General features: G+C 50.8%; 1 non-coding gene across 1 annotated transcript; it reads right to left on the bottom strand.

The window, feature by feature from the left end:
- Positions 1-877: 877 nt before the first annotated feature.
- Positions 878-959, bottom strand: TRNAF-AAA (transfer RNA phenylalanine (anticodon AAA)). The gene has a single exon. It is a non-coding gene; the product is annotated as a tRNA-Phe (tRNA).
- Between the last annotated feature and the right edge of the window lie 17,753 nt (positions 960-18,712).

The raw sequence follows: 18,712 nt of genomic DNA, 5'->3' as shown, positions 1-18,712 counted from the left end.
TAAGGGGCCCAGGGCTCCCTGCAGAGGCCAGAGCCCCGGGCTCTTTTAATCGCCGCCTGAGCCCCCCTGCCGGAGCCCCGGGGAGCAAATCACTGCAGTGGATGTTGCTCTCTCCTGTGCTATAAACACAGAGCAGGAGCGGCGGGAGCTTCCTTACAGTGGAGGGGGCACCGTTGTCTGCACTGTGGCACTCTCATGGCACCCCTTCCCCAAGGACCCACACTCACACCACCCCTCCCCCAGAGGCCACACCCACAGTAATCCTCTTCCCCCCAAGACTCCACCCTTCCTCCCACTCCATCATTTGTCCTAACAGCTGGTAAAGACTGGTGGGGCCATGGTCCCCTAACCCCCTGTTCCAGCACCCCTGACACAGAGCTAAGCAGCCAGCAGTGTGTGCGTGTGACAGAGGCTGCTGTGCCAAGCTGAGCCAGTGAGGGAAGCAGGGGCTGATGTTGGGGCTGTGCCCCTCCCCCAGGACTGGTTGCTTTCAGCAGCTGTCTGAACTTAGAGACAGTGTGCCCACACACTCCCTCTTCTCACACATACAAACACACTTTCTACACCACCACGCACATTGCAGTTGAAAAGCAGCTGGCAACCTAGTAGGATTCCCATGGAACAATAGGATAGAGAAACCTGCATCATGTGATGCTGTACCAGCCCAAAATACCTGCAGCCAGTTGTACAGCTACCCACAGTGCCCTGCTCTCTGTGACCATCCTGGATGTGCTCTGGTAACACAAGGGGCATAGTGCTGACATGTAACAGCTTTTTAATTAAAACACTTTAAAGCCACATTACCTGAGTGTGCAGACGTAGCTTGAGAGTGGGACAAGACCCAGTTCTGTTGAAACTGAAGAGCCACAACTTTCTCTGTAGTTGACAGGGTTTGAACCTGCACGGGGAGATCTCAATGGATTTTTAGCCCATTGCCTTAACCACTCAGCCACAACTACTTGCTTGAGATGGGTCTCTCACTACACTCCAGTTCTGTTCCCACTGAGTGATCAATTCCAGTTGTTTCCTCAGACCAGCTTCCACAACACACACACTGCTGTGCCATTGTGTAAGTGTGTCCCTGGCTGAACTGCAAGAATTCCTGCTCATTTCCCTTCTGTCTGGAGCATGAAGAGAGTGTGTTTGTGGTCAATGACGTTCCTGTAGATTGTTGTCCATTTCCTGCCTTGATCATTCAGACAGATCCTTTACCATCATATCCCCAGCACATCAGGGATTGCAATAGCAGAGGGCAGGTTTTCTCTGGGGCACTGAGATTTGTCAGGGGGTTGGTGGCTCCTTTCTTTCCTCACCCTGGAGTAAACTCAGCTTTTTATTCCATCCTTGATGTTTCAAGGAATAACAAGAGATGACCGAGGAAAGAGGTGGACAGGGTGGGTCTCAGGGGAGGGGCAGAGAGGTGCAAGTGGTGGGCAGGGCTGGTCATAGGGGAAGGGGCAGAGAGATTTGGGCAGGGTGAGTCTCAGGGGAAGGGCAGATAGGTGGGGGCAGCAGGCAGACCTTGGGGGCTGGGATGGAGAGGCACAAGGAGGCCTTCGGGGAGGAGAGGAGCAAGCAAAAGGTGGACCAGCAGGCCTCAGCCAAAGAGGAAGATCAGGGGTGGGAAGTGGTCAAATGGGAGTGAGAGCAGAGCACAGGTGGGGCCTCAGAGGGAGGAGAATGAGCCAAGGGGGTGGAGTGGGCAGGGCCACCGAGGGGATTCAGGGGGCCTGGGGCAAAACAATTTTGGGGGCCCCTTCCATGAAAAAAAGTTGCAATACTCTAGAATACTATATTCTCCTGGGGGCCTTGCAGGGCCTGGGGCAAATTGCCCCACTTGTCCCCCCCAGGTGGCCCTGCCCTCAGCCTCTCCTTGTAAGTCTGCACCCTAATCATTTTTGTTGCCCTCCCCTAGACTCTCTCCAATTTGTTTCTGTAATGGGAGGGCGAAAACTGGACGCAATGCTCCAGATGTGGCCTCACCAGTGCCGAATAGAGGAGAATAATCACTTCCCTCGATCTGCTGGCAATGCTCCTACTAATCCTGCCCAGCACGACCAGTTACCCATATTGAATGCAGACCCAGCAATATTTGATCAATTGGTTACTGTCCATTCAGGAGGTTCTTTCCTACCTATTCATAAAGAATGAAGATGCTCTAAGCAGAGGGGAGAGAGCTGTCCTGTCCGTGTAGTTAATCCATCTCCCCGAGAGGTGGTAGCTATGTCACTGGGGGAAGCTTTGTGGGTGAGTGTGCAAGCTGTGGTGTCTACATGCATCTATAACTTTAATCAAACCCCATTTTTAAAAGCACTGTGGTCTGGAAAGAGAACAGGAGACCTCTGAGGCAGGGCCTGTATTTCAAAATCTTTGAGAGCCCTGACTTATCTCCAAAGCGGTCATGGGGGTAGAGCTTGGTGGTAGAGTGTTTGAGTGCAGATCAAGTGTTCCTTGGTTCAAATCCAAATACCCCCTTCCAAACTTCTTCTTTCAAGAAAAATAATTGTATTTCCATTATGTTCAGGAGTTCCACTGAATAGGGATCCCTGAAATGAATGGAAACACTCAATGTTTTCCTGTACAAATGCATAAAAACCTAGCAAACATGTGCCTTCACTGAAATCAGTTCCAATCCTCTAAAGGATTAGAGAATCCTTACTGAGACTGCAGGAAAAGACCATCCCGATGTACAGAAAGAATAGTAAATATGGCAGGCGACCAGCTTGGCTTAACCGTGAAACCCTTGCTGATCTTAAACGCAAATTAGAAGCTTCCACGAAGTGGAAGATTGGACAAATGACCAGGGAGGAGTATAAAAACATTGCTCAGGCATGCAGGAGTGAAATCAGGAAGGCCAAATCACACTTGGAGTTGCAGCTATCAAGAGATGTTAAGAGTAAGAAGAAGGGTTTCTTCAGGTATGTTAGTAACATAAAGAAAGTCAAGGAAAGTGTGGGCCCCTTACTGAATTAGGAAGGTAACTTAGCGGACAGAGGATGTGGAAAAAGCTAATGTGCTCAATGCATTTTTTGCCTCTGTCTTTACAGACAAGGTCAGCTCCCAGACTGCTGCACTGGGCAGCACAGCATGGGGAGAAGGTGACCAGCCCTCTGTGGAGAAAGAAGTGGTTTGAGACTATTTAAAAAACTGGAGACGAGCACATGTCCATGGGGCTGGATGCGCTGCATACGAGGGTGCTAAAGGAGTTGGCGGATGTGATTGCAGAGCCAGTGGGCATTATCTTTGAAAACTCATGGCGATCGGAGGAGGTCCTGGATGACTGGAAAAAGGCTACCGTAGTGCCCATCTTTAAAAAAGGGAAGAAGGAGGATCCGGGGAACTACAGGCCAGTCAGCCTCACCTTAGTCCCTGGAAAAATCATGGAGCAGGTCCTCAAGGAATCAATTCTGAAGCACTTAGAGGAGAGGAAAGTGATCAGGAACAGTCAGCATGGATTTACCAAGGACAAGTCATGCCCGACTAACCTAATTGCCTTTTATGAGGAGATAACTGGCTCTGTGGATGAGGGGAAAGCAGCGGATGTGTTATACCTTGACTGTAGCAAAGCTTTTGATACGGTCTCCCACAGTATTCTTGCCAGCAAGTTAAAGAAGAATGGGCTGGATGAATGGACTGTAAGATGGATAGAAAGCTGGCTAGATCATCAGGCTCAATGGGCATTGATCAAAGGCTCCATGTCTAGTTGGCAGCCGGTTTCAAGCGCAGTGCCCCAAAGGTTAGTCCTGGGCCCGGTTTTGTTCAATATTTTCATTAATGATCTGGAGGATGGTGTGGACTGCACCCTCAGCAAGTTTGCAGACGACACTAAACTGGGAGGAGTGGTAGATACAATGGAGGGTAGGGATAGGATACAGAGGGACCTAGACAAATTAGAGGACTGGGCCAAAAGAAACCTGATGAGGTTCAACGAGGACAAGTGCAGAATCCTGCACTTAGGACAGAAGAATCCCATTCAGAGTTACAGACTAGGGACCGAAGGGTTAGAAAGCCGTTCTGCAGAAAAGGACCTAGAGATTACAGTAGACGAGAAGCTGGCTATGAGTCAACAGTGTGCCCTTGTTGCCAAGAAGGCTAATGGCATTTTGGGCTGTATAAGAAGGGGCATTGCCAGCAGATCGAGGGATGTGATCATTCCCCTCTATTCAACATTGGTGAAGCCCCATCTGGAGTAGTGTGTCCAGTTTTGAGTCCACACTACACGAAGGATGTGGAAACATTGGAAAGAGTCCAGCAGAGGGCAACAAAAATGATTAGGGGTCTGGAGCACATGACTTATGAGGAGAGGCTGAGGGAACTGGGCTTGTTTAGTTTGCAGAAGAGAAGACTGAGGGGGGATTTGATAGCTGCTTTCAAGTATCTGAAAGCGGGTGCCAAAGATGATGGATCTAGACTGTTCTCTATGGTACCTGATGACAGAACAAGGAGTAATGGTCTCAAGTTGCAATGAGGAATGTTTAGGTGGAATATTAGGAAAAAACTTTTTCACAAGGTGGGTGGTGAAGCACTGGAATGGGTTACCTAGGGAGGTGGTGGAATCTCCTTCCGTAGAGGTTTTTAAGGTCAGGCTTGACAAAACCCTGGCTGGGATGATTTAGTTGGGGATTGGTCCTGCTTTGAGCAATGGATTGGACTAGATACCTCCTGAGGTCCCTTCCAAACCTAATATTCTATGATTATATGATTAAATGCTCTGATGGTCTCTTCTGGCCATAAAATTGAATAATTTCTGAAAAACTTTAGTGTAGCATTGGGAGCAGCGTCTGATGTTTTCCTGTCTAGCCGGCTTGCTGCCTTGAACAAAAGGTCCTTGAGTGGGGTGATCCACAGGGAGTAGCTCAAACCTCCAAAGGGCCTGGCCATTGGCCGGATATTGGCACAGCTAGGGAGGGGTGTGGCAGTGACATCACAATGGCCTTTTGCAGCACCCCAGACTATTGGTCCAAGGTGGTGGGGAGGTGGTGACCTCACAGAGAGATGCTGACATCAGCCAGACAGGACAGGGACGAGGGGCAGGGAAACCTCAGAGACCCCTGTGGCTTTGCTTCAGCAAGTCTCCTTCTCCAGGTGTCTCTTTGAGGACTGAGAGAGTATTTGGTTCATGGACATGAGCACCAGGAGGAACCTCTTTCGGGTTTTCTCCTTCCCTTATTGTGATTTTACTAGAAAACAGCCGTCCCTGTTTAGAAAGTAAGAGCCTCCTGGAGGTTTGAAACCTGTTCAGTCTGATCCATCTGGTGACAGTTGAATTCTAGGCATCGAAAACACGAGCTTAAGGAGGCAGAATTTTATTCCCCACCTGGGATTTTGTCCCTTAGAATCAGTGGGGACATAAGAGTTTGTCCTTTTTGTTTCACCTTTTCCTCCATCCCTCCCTCCTTTCTCTTCTTCTCCTGCTTCTTTTCTCCTTATTCCTATTCCCCTCCCAACACCAGCAGGTGTGCTTGTGTGTGTGTATGTGTTGCAGGGGAGTGCTCTGGAGCTCCCACTGTGGGAGGTCCACCGAAAAAATGTGGGGCTGAAATATTGCTCGGGCAGTGATCCCCACCAGCGACCTGGGCCATCCTTTGGGCTCTCTGGTGAGAACCCTCAGCCTCCCGTCCTCCGTCTCTATCCTGATTGGCTGAGCAGGGGCTTATTGACAGGGAGGAGACTCAGGTCCCTGTTGTTCTCTTTTAAGATCAAGGAAATAAGTCAGAACCAGTTCTGTTTGACAAATTTTGCTACTTCTCTGCATTAATGGTCTCTGAGCAGTTCATGATTCTCTCTAACATTGCAGTTCTCCTCAAATACTTGCTGAATAATTACTGTGCACTGTTGTTGGTCTGGAGCTCATCTGAGAGCACTTTATTCAGGTCATTCAATGTCTGAAATTCAAGATCCGATGGTTAGTTTGAAAATCAGGGCTCTTGGATCCTGTTCCCAACTCTGCCAGTGCCTGGCTGTGTGACCTAAGACAAGTCAGTTCTCCTTCCTCAGCCGTAGCTTCTCCCTCTTTCAAGTACGGATAATAATGATCCGCTCGTACCTACTTCACGGTGGGTGGAGGATGGGGATCTATTGGAGAGTGTCACTAGGAGTAGGGCATAAGGTGTCCTATCAAGTTTTCTCAGAGCAGATTAACACATAATAGAATAGCTGAAATAGTCTATTTTATTTGTATTTTTTTATTTTGGAATTGTTAAGAACAGCAACAACTTAGCTCAGACTGAAGCATCTTATCTAATGTTTGAGATCCAAGTGTCTCCTCTTTGTGTGTGAGGAGACAATTTAACACACCATGATGAACAGGAGATGCTTTTGTTTTGCAACAAAATCTTTTTGCAAAGAACTTTTATCCCACTTGTTATGATTTCGAGAAACAAACTGGATTAGCCTGAATGGGAATTTCTGACAGAAATGGTTTCAATGAAATTTCTCCACCATCTCGATTCCTGGGCTCTATCTCTGCCTCTGGGGTGGGGGGGGTTGTTGTCTGTTAGAACAGGAGTCAGGACTGGTGGCTTCTCTTTCTGGCTCTGCCACCGCCTTGCTGTGTAGGCCCTTGGGAGGTCACTTCCCTTCTCTGGACCTCAGGCTCCTCCCCATCAGTCCAATGGGAACAGGGACAGTTCTCGAACTCTGGGCAGTTGTGAGCCTGAGTGAGAGAAGGAGCATTAAAGCCCTCTGTGAAGGAGAAAGAGGAGTTTCACAGTGTTTAGCACCAAGGAATTCTAAAGTTTGCTAAAATGTCTAGTATGTGGAAACAAAAATGGTCGGGGCCAATCTTTAACCAGTGCCTTTTTTAAAGCCCATTCACGGATGTGAGCCCCTATCTTTTAGGTATCTGGGGTTCTTTGCCAGCAGGAGAGAAGTTGTCCCTGCCTCCATTTTTGTGGCCTTAACAAACCAGGTGTTGTGCTTCAATTATTGTCTGAGATCCCTGAAAAAGAAAATCTTCCCATCCATGAACAAGAGAGGACCTTTCTCTAAAAAGGGAACAAAGAAACCCCTGGGACTTCCAGACTAGCTAGCCTCACTTCCATAGCTGGAGAAATCCTGCAATACATTCTTAAACAATCAGTTTGTCAGCAGCACCTACAGAATAATTAGGTTCTTAGGACTAGTGAGCATAGATTTGTCAAGAACAAATCATTCCAAACCAATCCTCTTTCCTTCTTTGGCAGGGTTCTGGGCCTGGTGGAGGTGGGTAAAGAGTAGATGGGATCTAGCTTGGTGTTACTAAGGCTTTTGACACATTCCCGTAGGACATTCTCACAAGCAAACAAGGGAAAGGTAGTCTAGATCCAATCATTGTAATGTGAGTGCAGAGCTGGTTGAAAGCCCAGACTCCAAGGGCCCTTCTCCATGTGTGGCTGCCAAACGGAGAGGGTGTACCTAGTGGGCCCGGCAGGGATCAGTCTGGGGTCCGGAACTATTCAATATTTTCATGAATGATTTGGAAAATGGAGTGGAGAGCATGCTTCTAAAATTTGAAACTGACACCAGCACTTAGGAGCACAGGATTGGAATTCAAAACACCCTTAATAAATTGGAGACTAGGTCTTCTTGAGCCAAACTCCATGGCTGGGCCCTTCTCTCTAGACTGGGTTGAAGTGAAACCACAGAGCCAAACACTCCTCCTGGGCAGTGCTCTCCTCCCTTGAATGGTCAGATGCTGCTTAGCACTGTCAGAGCAGCTTTGGCTGGGGGAAATCTCCCAGCACTTTCCAATAGCGGGAAAGTATGAAATTCCCATTTGACTGCTGGGGACAGAGCCCTAGCGGGGGGAGAAAATTGCACAAAGTCCCCCAGGAAAAGGAAAACAACCAGCAGTAGAACCAATAGGAAACCCAGCAATGGAACTCAGGAATCCTGGGGGGTGTGCTAGGGTGACCAGATGTCCTGATTTTATAGGGACAGTCTGAATTTTGGGGTCTTTTTCTCATCTAGGATCCTATTATCCCCCACCCCCTGTCCCGATTTTTCACACTTGCTGTCTGGTCACCCTAGGGTGTGCACGGGTGTGGGTCATAGCTGCTCCCTGCCCACCTCATTGAAGCAGATGTGCACAGTTACTGCCCTGGGAACTGCGGGGCACCAGTGGACATGGGGTTGGCTGGTGGTACGGTCTGGCTGCAGGCAGGGCAAGGGGTGCGGGGCTGGCTGGCTTCAGGCAGGGGGGTGCATCAGGGCTTGGCTGGAGACAGGGCAGGGGGTGCAGGGCTGGCTGCAGAGAGGGAGTTCAGGGCTAGTGCAGGCTGGGGGGGTGTAGAGGCTGGTTGGCTTTGGGCAGGGCCAGAGGGGGGTGTGGCAGGAGTTGGCTGGAGACAGGGCAGGGTGTGTGTCAGGGGCTGGCTGTGGGGTTGGCTGCAGGCAGAGCAGGGAGGATGCGGCTGCTGTGGGCAGGGCAGAAGGTGCAGGTTTGGCTGGAGACAGAGGCTGGCTGCTGGCAGGACAGGGCAGGGCAGGGCAGGGAGTGCAGGGCTGGCTGCAGGCTGGGCATGGGGCAGGGCCAGTGCAAAGATGTTTCACTCCCTAGGCGAAACTTTCACCTTGCGCTCTCCCCCCGGCGCTCCTTCCCTGAGGCACCCCACCTGTGGCAGCTCCCTCCCTCCACCCGGAGGCTCCCCTCTTGTTGCAACTCCCCTGCTCTGCCCTGTGGCACCCCCCTCTCCCCAGATCACCCCTGCTCAGAGCACGAGCACCCCAACCACCCCGAGCACACCGTGGCAGCTTCATTTCTCCTGCCTCTCAGGCTTGTGGTGCCTAAGCCTGCCAGGCAGTCAAGCTCCCTCCTCTGAGCCACAGTAGCCCTGACAGTTGACAACAGAGACACCTTAACTCCTGAGTTCCTTCAATGTGTCCCCCTTCGGGGTCCAGCTCCGATCACCAGATACTCGGGGTATATCTATACCACCTGCTGAATCAGTGGGCAGCGATCGATCCAGCGGGGGTCGATATATCGCGCCTAGTGTAGATGCAATACATCGAGTGCTCTCCCCTCGACTGCTGTACTCCAGCTCGGTGAGAGACGCAGGCAGAGTCTACGGGGAGCTGCAGCAGTCGACTCACAGCGACTGACATTGTAAATATAATATAATATCTCATTGAAAGGTGACAGGGCCAGAAAGAGTTAATTAACTCACCTCACTGACTGACCTGACCCGTGGGTGAACCTTAAGGACTGGTTAGCAAGATATGTAAATGAACAGAGCTTTGAAATGCAAGTCTGCAGTGTTAGAGTTAGAAGGGGAAATGTTTGCTCAGGTCTTGTGATGTTAGCAAACAAGTATTGTCTGTTGCTATAGTTTTAATTCAAAGAGCAAAAAAGGAATATTAATATTTATGATGATACTTGAGTGAAATAGTATTATTGTCTATGTGTCTCTTTGAAGGTTGTGGTAACCTGTATCTGAACTGTTTAATGAATAAATGACCCTGTTTTAATTGCCAGGATGTTTGGAAGGAGAGTTAAGCCTATTGTCTTCTCATGCCCAAAGGCTGCTGGAAATGTAGAAGAAGCCTGGGACACGAACCTTCTTCATCTCAGATCTGCTTTGGTTTTCAAGAGGGGGAAACCTTAAGCCACACGGACTGAGATCCCCAGTCATTGACTGGAGCCACTCTGAATACGGAAATTGGACTATAACCTATGGACTATTTCTAAAAGGACTTTTGGCAACTACAAGCTCACCTCTACTATGTATCTGAACCTCAAAAATTGAATTCAGGTCGATATGTCTATTAATCATTTAACCAACAATCTCTCTCTTTTCTTTTCTAATACATTTTAGCTTAGTTAATAAGAATTGGCTATAGCATGTATTTTAGGGAAGATCTAAGTTATAATTGAACCTGGGTATGTGGCTGATCTTTTGGGATCGGAAGAATCTTTTCTTTAACATGATGAAGTAAGATTTTCAAGAATTATCATCATATCTGACAGGTGTGTCTGGACGGAGGCCTGAGGCTGGGTACTTTAAGGGAACTGTGTGGCTTAAACTTCTAAGTAACCAGTGAGGTACTACAGAAGCTGTTTTGTGCTGGCTTGGTAAATCTAAGGATTGGAACAACCACCAGTGTTTGGGATTTGTCTGCCCTGTTTTGTTTGCGGTTCACCCTGATTGAGTGATCTCAGCTGGCTCCCTCGGGCAGCACCGTCACACCTACATCCAGGCTGTAGAGGTCTGGGGGATCTTAGGGGCCTTGCGGTGCACAGATACCTACGTCCAGGCTGTAGGGGTCCCTGGGGGGCTTAGAAAGTTTTTTGAAGGGACACGGATACCAATCTCCAGGCTCTAGGAGTCCCAGGGGGGCTTAGGGGGTTCGTGGGGGCACATATTCATACATCCAGGCTGTAGTGGTACCAGGGTGGCTTAGGGGCTTAGTGGGGGGCATAGATACCTACGTCCAGGCTGGAGGCATCCTGGGAGTCTTAGGGGATTTTTGAGGGCCCAAGATACCTATGTCCAGGCTGTAGGGGTTACAGGGGGTCTTCGGGGGTTGAGTGGGCACAGATACGTATGTCCAGGCTTTACCAGTCCCTGGGGCGGTTAGAGGTTTCGTGAGGGGCACAGATATCTACGTCCCTGGGACTCCTACAGCCTGGAGGTTCGTATCTGTGCCCCCCAGGCAACCCGAACCCTCCCGGGACCCCTCCAGCCTTGATATAAGTATCTGTGCACCCCAGGAACCCATAAGCACCTGTAGGGACTCCTACAGCATGGACTTAGGTACCTGGGGCCCCCCAAACCTCCTAAGACCACCAGGGACCCCTACAGCCTAGAGATAAGTATCTGTGCCCCCCCCGAACCCAATAAGACCCCCCTGGACCCCTCCAGCCTGGTCTTAGGTATCTGTGCCCCCCGCAAACCCGCTAAGCCTGCCAGGGACCCTCCAGCATGGACGGAGGTATCTATGCCCCGCACAATCCCTAAGTGCTGAGGAACCCCTCCAGTCTGGAGGTGGGTATCTGTGCCCACCAGAAACCCCCTTAGCCCCCGAGGGACCCCTCCAGCCTGGAGGCAGATATCTGTACCCCTCACAAACTGCCTAAGCCCCCCACCCAGGGAACCCTAAAGCCTGGACATAGGTATCTGTGCCCCCCCCCAAACACTAATTCCCCCTGGAAGTCCGATTGCCTAGACGTAGGTATCTCTGCCTCCCACAAACCCCCTAAGCCTCCCAGGGACCCCTACAGCCTATATGTATGTATCTGTTCCCCCCAGAAAACCCATAAACCACCCCGGGAACCCCTACAGTATGGACCTAGGTATCTGTGCCCCCCAGGAACCCCCAAAACCCCCCAGGAACCACTTCAACCTGGACACCTCCCAAAAAAACCTAAGCCCCCCAGGCACCCCTAGAGCTTCGAGATAGATATCTCTGTCATCCGCAAACCCCCCTCATCCTCCCCGGAACCTCTCCAGCCTGGATATACATATCTGTGCCCCTCACAACCCCCATAAGTCCCCAAGGACCCCTCCAGCATGGATGTAGGTATCTGTGCCCCCCAGATGCCCTAAGCCCCCCCAGAATCTGTATAGCCTGGACGTAGGTATCTGTGTCCCCTACAATACCAAGCTCCCCCAGGGACCCCTACATTACATACATAGGTATCCGTGCCCCTCACCAAGTCCCTAAACCCCCAGGCATCACTTTGCTCACCACAACCGCCTAAGCCATCCAGAGACCCCTCCAGCCCGGACGTAGGTATTGGTGTCCTCCATAAAGCCCCTAATCCCCACCAGGACCTCTAAAGCATAGATGCAAGTATCTATGCCCCCCACAACCCCCCTAGCTCCCCCAGGATCCCGACCATCCTGGACGTAGGTATCTGTGACTCTACGAACCCCCTTAAGCCCCCCGAATGCCTCCAGCCTGGACGTAGCTATCTGTACCTCCCATGACCCCTAAGCCCCCCAGGGATCTCTATAGCCTCTACGTAGGTTTGATGCTCTGTGCATTACCCTTCGTGGCCACACGGTGTCACTGTTGCTCCATGATAGAAATGCTCTGTGCATTACCCTGCATGGCCACACTGTGTCACTGTTGCTCCATGCAGGGAATGGTCTGGGTATTACCCTGCGTGGCCACACGGTGTCACTGTTGCTGCATGCGGGAAATACTCTGTGCATTACTGTGATGGAGTAGGGACTCTCTGTGTGGGGGATGGGAGAGGACTGGGTGATTTAAATGAGGGACAGGACCTAAGCCTGTAACTCAAGCTAGGCAGCGGGTAGGGGGGTCAGCACCTTTGCCCGGGAAGCTGAACACAGGAAGGGGCCGGCTGCAGGGAGTCAGTTCAGTTTTGGTTTGGAGCTGGGTTGTTTCAATTCAAGGAATCCCAAACTGGGTATTAAGTTTCCTGAACTCCCAGAAGGACTCGATTGAGGGGTCCTGGTTGTGCCCAAAAGCTCTGCTGTATCCTTCATTCCTGTTGGCCAAAAAAACCTTCTGTTTTAGTGGCTGGCTGAGTCACTGTGTGTTCCAGGAAGAGGGGTGCAGGGCCAGATTCCCCCACACTCCGTGACCTAAATATCTGTGCCCCCCATGAACCCCATAAGCCCCTCTGGGACCCCTGCAGCCTGGACGTAGGTATCTGTGCCCCCCACGAAGCCCCTAAGCCTCCCAGGAACCCCTTCAGCCTGCATGTAGGTGGAACCCTTCTGCCAGGCTGAACTGAGAGCAGCAAGGACTGGGTTCAATACATAGGGGTCCCGTCCCTACAATGTAATGCAAACGAGCTCGAGCCCCTACCCAGTGACATGGGAAAATTTTACATACGCACCCCTAGCTGCCTCAAAGAGGCAATACTTCCCCTCTCGCAAGCACAGACTCTGGGTGTAGCAGAAAACATTTAATAACGTGAGATAAACAACATAGCACTAAATTGGGAAAACACCTGAACTAGGCCATGTCCTTTTCCCTGGGCTCTTGAGTCCAGCAACCCCAAATCACCCCAAGACTCCAAAGTCCAATACCTCAAATGTTTCAAGAGTCCAGCAACCCCAAAATCACCCACAGTCCCACAATCCCAGAGTTCAAGAGTCTATCTGCAGGGTTTTACCCCCTGCCAGCCTGGGTAGAAAGGGGCATCTTACGTGGTCCATTGCTGACTGCCCTGCCTCTCCGTGGGATTCTGCTTCTGCCTTCCCCACGAACTGCTCAGCTGGGTCCACCAGCTGCTCCTCTCCACCAGCCGACCTGTGATCTGCTCCAGCTGTCTCAAAAAACTGCTCAGCTCACCTCACTCCATGGGCCAATCCAACCATCCCACAAACTGCTTCTCTCCATTAGCTGCTCTGCTCCACAATATAGCTTTAGACTCCCCCACTAGCTAGCACAGCTCTTTAATGACTTCAGCTTAGGAACCTAGAACTTCAATTCTTAAAAGAATCAAAAAACAACTCTCCTACTCAACTGCTGAAAGAGAAGAAAGTGCAATTCATGTTTCTGGTTCACTAAAGGAGCCCACTCCCTTGTCTAACGAGTGCCACTCAATTGATGGTGAGAATCATTGCCTCAAAGAAGTTTCACAGTTCCTCATCCACACAATCAGGGTGACAACACTCCATATCTCATGCCCCAACAACAAATAAACTGGGGATACCACAGCTGCCAAAGCAGCCATCCCAGGCTGCCGTAGCTGTGTCAGGCTGGGTGGATGTGCCTATGCAAACACGATCAGCCCCTGAAATTCTTTTCTACACTCGCCATAATTCATCACCAGAAGTAAGGGTAGAGTTCATCCTGCTTCTGCTTACATAGGTATGTGTGCCCCTCACAACACCCTAATCCCACCGGGACTCATCTAGCCTGGATAAAGGTATCTGTGCTGCCCACAAACCTCTAAGCCCCCCAGGGAACCCACAAGCCCAGATGTAGGCATCTGTACGCCCCACAAACCCCCTAAGACTCACGGGACCCCTCCAGTCTGTAGGTAGGTATCTGTGACCCCCAGAGCCACACAAAGACTCTCAGGACCCCTACAGCATGGATGTTTGTATCTGTGATCCCCACAAAGCACCTAAGCTACCCAGAGCCCCCTACAATTGGGACGTAGGTATCTGTTCCCCCCAACACACCTAATCCCCCCCGAGAACCCTCCAGCCTAGACATTGGTATCTCTGACCTCACAACCCTCCTAAGACCATCGAAACTCCTCCAGCATAGAAGAAGGTATCTGTGCCCCCCACAAACTCCCTAGGCCAAGATGGGACCCCTCCAGCCTCGACATAGTTATCAGAGCTCCCCCCACCCCCCTAAGCCCCCTTTTACCCCTCCACCGTAGATGCAGGTATCTGTGCCCAACACGAACCCCTAAGGCCCCCAGGACCCCTCTTGCCTGGATGAAGGTATCTGTGCCCCTCACAAACCCCTAAGCCCCACCAGGGTCCCTATAGCCTGGACGAAGGTATCTGTGCACCCTCATGAACACGCTGATCCTCCCAGCGACCCCTAAAACATGGACGTAGGTATCTGTACCCCAAAATGCCCCAAAGCAACCCTGGGACCCCTACAGCCTCAAAATAAGTATCTGTGCCCCACACGACACCCGAATACCCCCAGAACCCCTCCAACCTGGACGTAGATATTTGTGACCTCCAGGAACCCCCTAAGCCCTCACCAGGGCTTCTCAAGCCTGGACATACGTATCTCTGCCTCCCACAAGCCCCCTAAGACCCATTGGGCCCCCACCAGCTTGGATGTAGTTATGTGTACAACACACAAACCTCCCAAGCTCCCCAGGGCCCCCTCCAACAGGGACGTAGGTATCTGCGCAACCACAACCCTTTAAGTCCCCCAGGGATCCCTCCAGACCATGCATAGGTTTCTGTGCCCCTCACCAGTTCCCTAAACCCCCAGGGACCACTAGAGCTTGGAGGTATGTATCTGTGCTCACCACAACCCCCTAAGCTGTCCAGGGACCTCTCCAGCCCGGATGTAGATATTTGTGTCCCCCATGAAGCCCTAATCCCCACCGGAATGCCTCCAGCCTAGATGTAGCTATCTGTGCCCCTCACTACCCCTAAGCCCTCCAGGGATCTCTACAACCTCTACGTAGGCATGATGCTCTGTGCATTACCCTGCATGCCGAGACGGTGTCACTGTTCCTCTATGAGAGAAATGCTCTGTGCATTACCCTGAGTGGCCACACGGTGACACTGCTCCTCCATCCAGGAAATGCTCTGTGCAATACTCTGTGTGGCCACACAGCGTCATTGTATTTCCAGTCAGGAAATCGATAGTGCCTTACCCTGCATGGCCACAAGGTGTCACTGTTGCACCATGCAGCAAATGTTCTGTGCATTACCCTGTGTGGCCACATGGTGTCACTTATACAAAGGGGTAGCCCGTGTTAGTCTGGATCTGTAAAAGCAGCAAAGAGTTCTGTGGCAACTTATAGACTAACAGACGTTTTGGAGCATGAGCTTTCGTGGGTGAATACCCACTTCGTCAGATGTATGTAGTGGAAAGTTCCAGGGGCAGGTATATATATGCAGACAAGCTAGAGATAATGAGGTAGTTCAATCAGGGAGGATGAGGCCATGTTCTAGCAGTTGAGGTGTGAAAACCAAGGGAGGAGAAACTGCTTCTGTAATTGGCAAGACATTCACAGTCTTTGTTTAATCCTGAGCTGATGATGTCAAATTTGCAGATGAACTGAAGCTCAGCAGTTTCTCTTTGAAGTCTGCTCCTGAGGTTTTTTTGCTGCAGGATGTCCACCTTAAGGTCTGCTATAGTGTGGCCAGGGAGGTTGAAGTGTTCTCCTACAGGTTTTTGTATACTGCCATTCCTAATATCTGATTTGTGTCCGTTTATCCTTTTCTGTAGCGACTGTCCAGTATGGCCGATGTACATAGCAGAGGGGCATTGCTGGCATATGATGGCGTCCATTACATTTGTGGACGTGCAGGCGAATGAACCGGTGATGGCGTGGCTGATCTGGTTAGGTCCTGTGATTGTGTCGCTGGTGTAGATATGTGGGCAGAGTTGGCACCGAGGTTTGTTGCATGGATTGGTTCCTGAGCTAGAGTTACTATGGTGCGGGGTGCAGTTACTGGTGAGAATATGTTTCAGGTTGGCAGGTTGCCTGTGGGTGAGGACTGGCCTACCACCCAAGGCCTGTGAAAGTGTAGGATCATTGTCCAGGATGGGTTGTAGGTCCCTGATGATGCATTGGAGAGGTTTTAGCTGGGGACTGTATGTGATGGCCAGTGGAGTCCTGCTGGTTTCTTTCTTGGGTTTGTCTTGCAGTAGGAGGCTTCTGGGTACACGTATGGCTCTGTTGATCTGTTTCCTTATTTCCTCGTGTGGGTATTTCAGTTTAGAGAATGCTTGGTGGAGATTTTGTAAGTGTTGGTCTCTGTCAGAGGGGTTAGAGCAGATGCGGTTGTACCTCAGTGCTTGGCTGTAGACAATGGATCGTGTGATATGCCCAGGATGGAAGCTGAAGGCATGAAGTTAGGCATAGAGGTCGGTAGGTTTTCGGTATAGGGTGGTGGTAATGTGACCATCATTTATTTGCACCGTGGTGTCTAGGAAGTGGACCTCCCGTATAGATTGGTCCAGGCTGAGGTTGATGGTGGGGCGGAAGCTGTTGAAATCATGGTGGAATTTTTCCAGAGACTCCTTCCCATGGGTCCAGATGATGAAGATGTCATCAATGTAGCATAGGTAGAGAAGGGGCGTGAGTGGACGAGAGCTGAGGAAGCATTGTTCCAGGTCGGCCATAAAAATATTGGCATATTGTGGGGCCATGCGGGTGCCAATAGCTGTGCCACTGATCTGGAGATATATATTGTCATCACATTTGAAATAGTTCTGTGTGAGGATAAAGGAACAGAGCTCAGCAGCCAGTTGTGCTGTGGCATCATCAGGGATACTGTTTCTGACAGCTTGTATTCCATCTATGTGTGGGATGTGCGTGTAGAGAGCCTCTACATCCATGGTGGCTAGGATGGTGTTTTCTGGAAGGTCACCAATGCGTTGTAGTTTCCTCAGGAAATCAGTGGTGCCACAGAGATAGCTGGGAGTGCTGGTGGCATAGGGTCTGAGTAGAGAGTCCACATATCCAGACAGTCCTTCAGTGAGAGTGCCAATGCCCTAGATGATGGGGTGTCCAGGATTTCCGGGTTTGTGGATCTTGCGTAGTAGATAGAATAACCCTGGTCGAGGCTCTAAGTGTATGTTGATTTGTTCCGGTGTTAGTGTAGGGAGTGTCCTGAGCAGATGGTGCAGTTTCTTAGTGTATTCCTCAGTGGGATCTGAGGGAAGTGGCCTGTAGAATTTGGTGTTGGAGAGTTGTCTAGCAGCCTCCTTTTGGTAGTCAGACCTGTTCATGATGACAACAGCACCTCCTTTGTCAGCCTCTTTGATGATAATGTCTGGGTGGTTTCTGAGGCTGTGGATGGCATTGCGTTCTGCACGACTTAGGTTATGAGGCAAGCGATGTTGTTTTTCCACAATTTCTGCCTGTGCACGTCGGTGGAAGCATTCAACGTAGAGGTCTAGATTGTCATTTCGACCCTCAGTAAAAGTCCATGTGGGTATTCACCCAAGAAACCTCATGCTCCGAAACGTCTCTTAGTCTATAAGGTGCCACAGGACTCTTTACTGCTTTTACAGATCCAGACAAACACGGCTACCCCTCTGATACAGTGTCACTGTTGCTCCATGCAGGAAATGCTCTGTGCATTACCCTGCGTGGCCACACGTTGTCACTGTTGCTCAACAGGAAATGCTCTGTGCATTACCCTGCGTGGCCACATGGTGTCACTGTTGCTCCATGCGGGACATGCTCTGGGCATTACTGTGATGGAATAGGGACTGTCTGTGTGCGGGATGGGAGAGCAGGGGGTGACTTTAGGACTGGACACGTGCTCAGCCTGTAACCTGAGCTAGGCAGGGGGGATGGGGTCAACACCTTTGCCCAGGAAACTGGACACAGGAAGGGGCCGGCTGGAGGGAGTTGGGTTAGTTCAGTTTCGGTTTTGGTCTGGGTGGTTGGAATTCAGGGAATCCCAAACTGGGAACTAAGTTTCCTGAAACCTCAGAAGGACTCCATTGCGGGGTCCTGCTTGTGCCTCCAAAGTCTGCTGTAGCCTTCACTCCTGCTGTCCAATAAACATCCTGTTTTACTTGCTGGCTGAGAGTCACTGTGAGTCCCAGGAAGAGGGGTGCTGAACCGTACTCCCCCACACTCCGTGACAGACCCTAAGCCCCTCCGGGACCCCTGCAGCCTGGACGTAGGTATATGTGCCCCCCACAAACCCCCTAAGCCCCTCTGGGACCTGTACAGCCAGGACATTGGTATCTGTGCCCCATATAGACTCCAGAAGCCCCCTGGGACACTCCAGTGTGCATGTAGGTATATGTGCCCCTCAGAAACCCCCTAGCCCCCCAGGAACCCCTACAGCATGGACATAGGTATTTGTACCTCCCCGGGACATCTACAATCTGGATGTAGATATCTGTGCCCCTCACGAAACCTCTAAACCACCCCCCCCCGGGACCGATATAGCCTGAACATACATATCTGTGCCCACCCGAACCCCCAAGACCTCCTGGTACCCCTACAGTCTGGACATAGGTATCTTGGGTCACCAAAAATCCCCTAAGACTCCCAGGATTCCTCCAGCCTGGATGTAGGTATCTATGCCCCCCACTAACCCCCTAAGCCCCCGTGACACCACTACAGCCTGGATTT

Source organism: Gopherus flavomarginatus, chromosome 6 (genome assembly GCF_025201925.1).
Source record: "Gopherus flavomarginatus isolate rGopFla2 chromosome 6, rGopFla2.mat.asm, whole genome shotgun sequence".
NCBI lineage: Eukaryota > Metazoa > Chordata > Testudines > Testudinidae > Gopherus > Gopherus flavomarginatus.
This window is presented reverse-complemented; position numbering and strand designations above follow the sequence as displayed.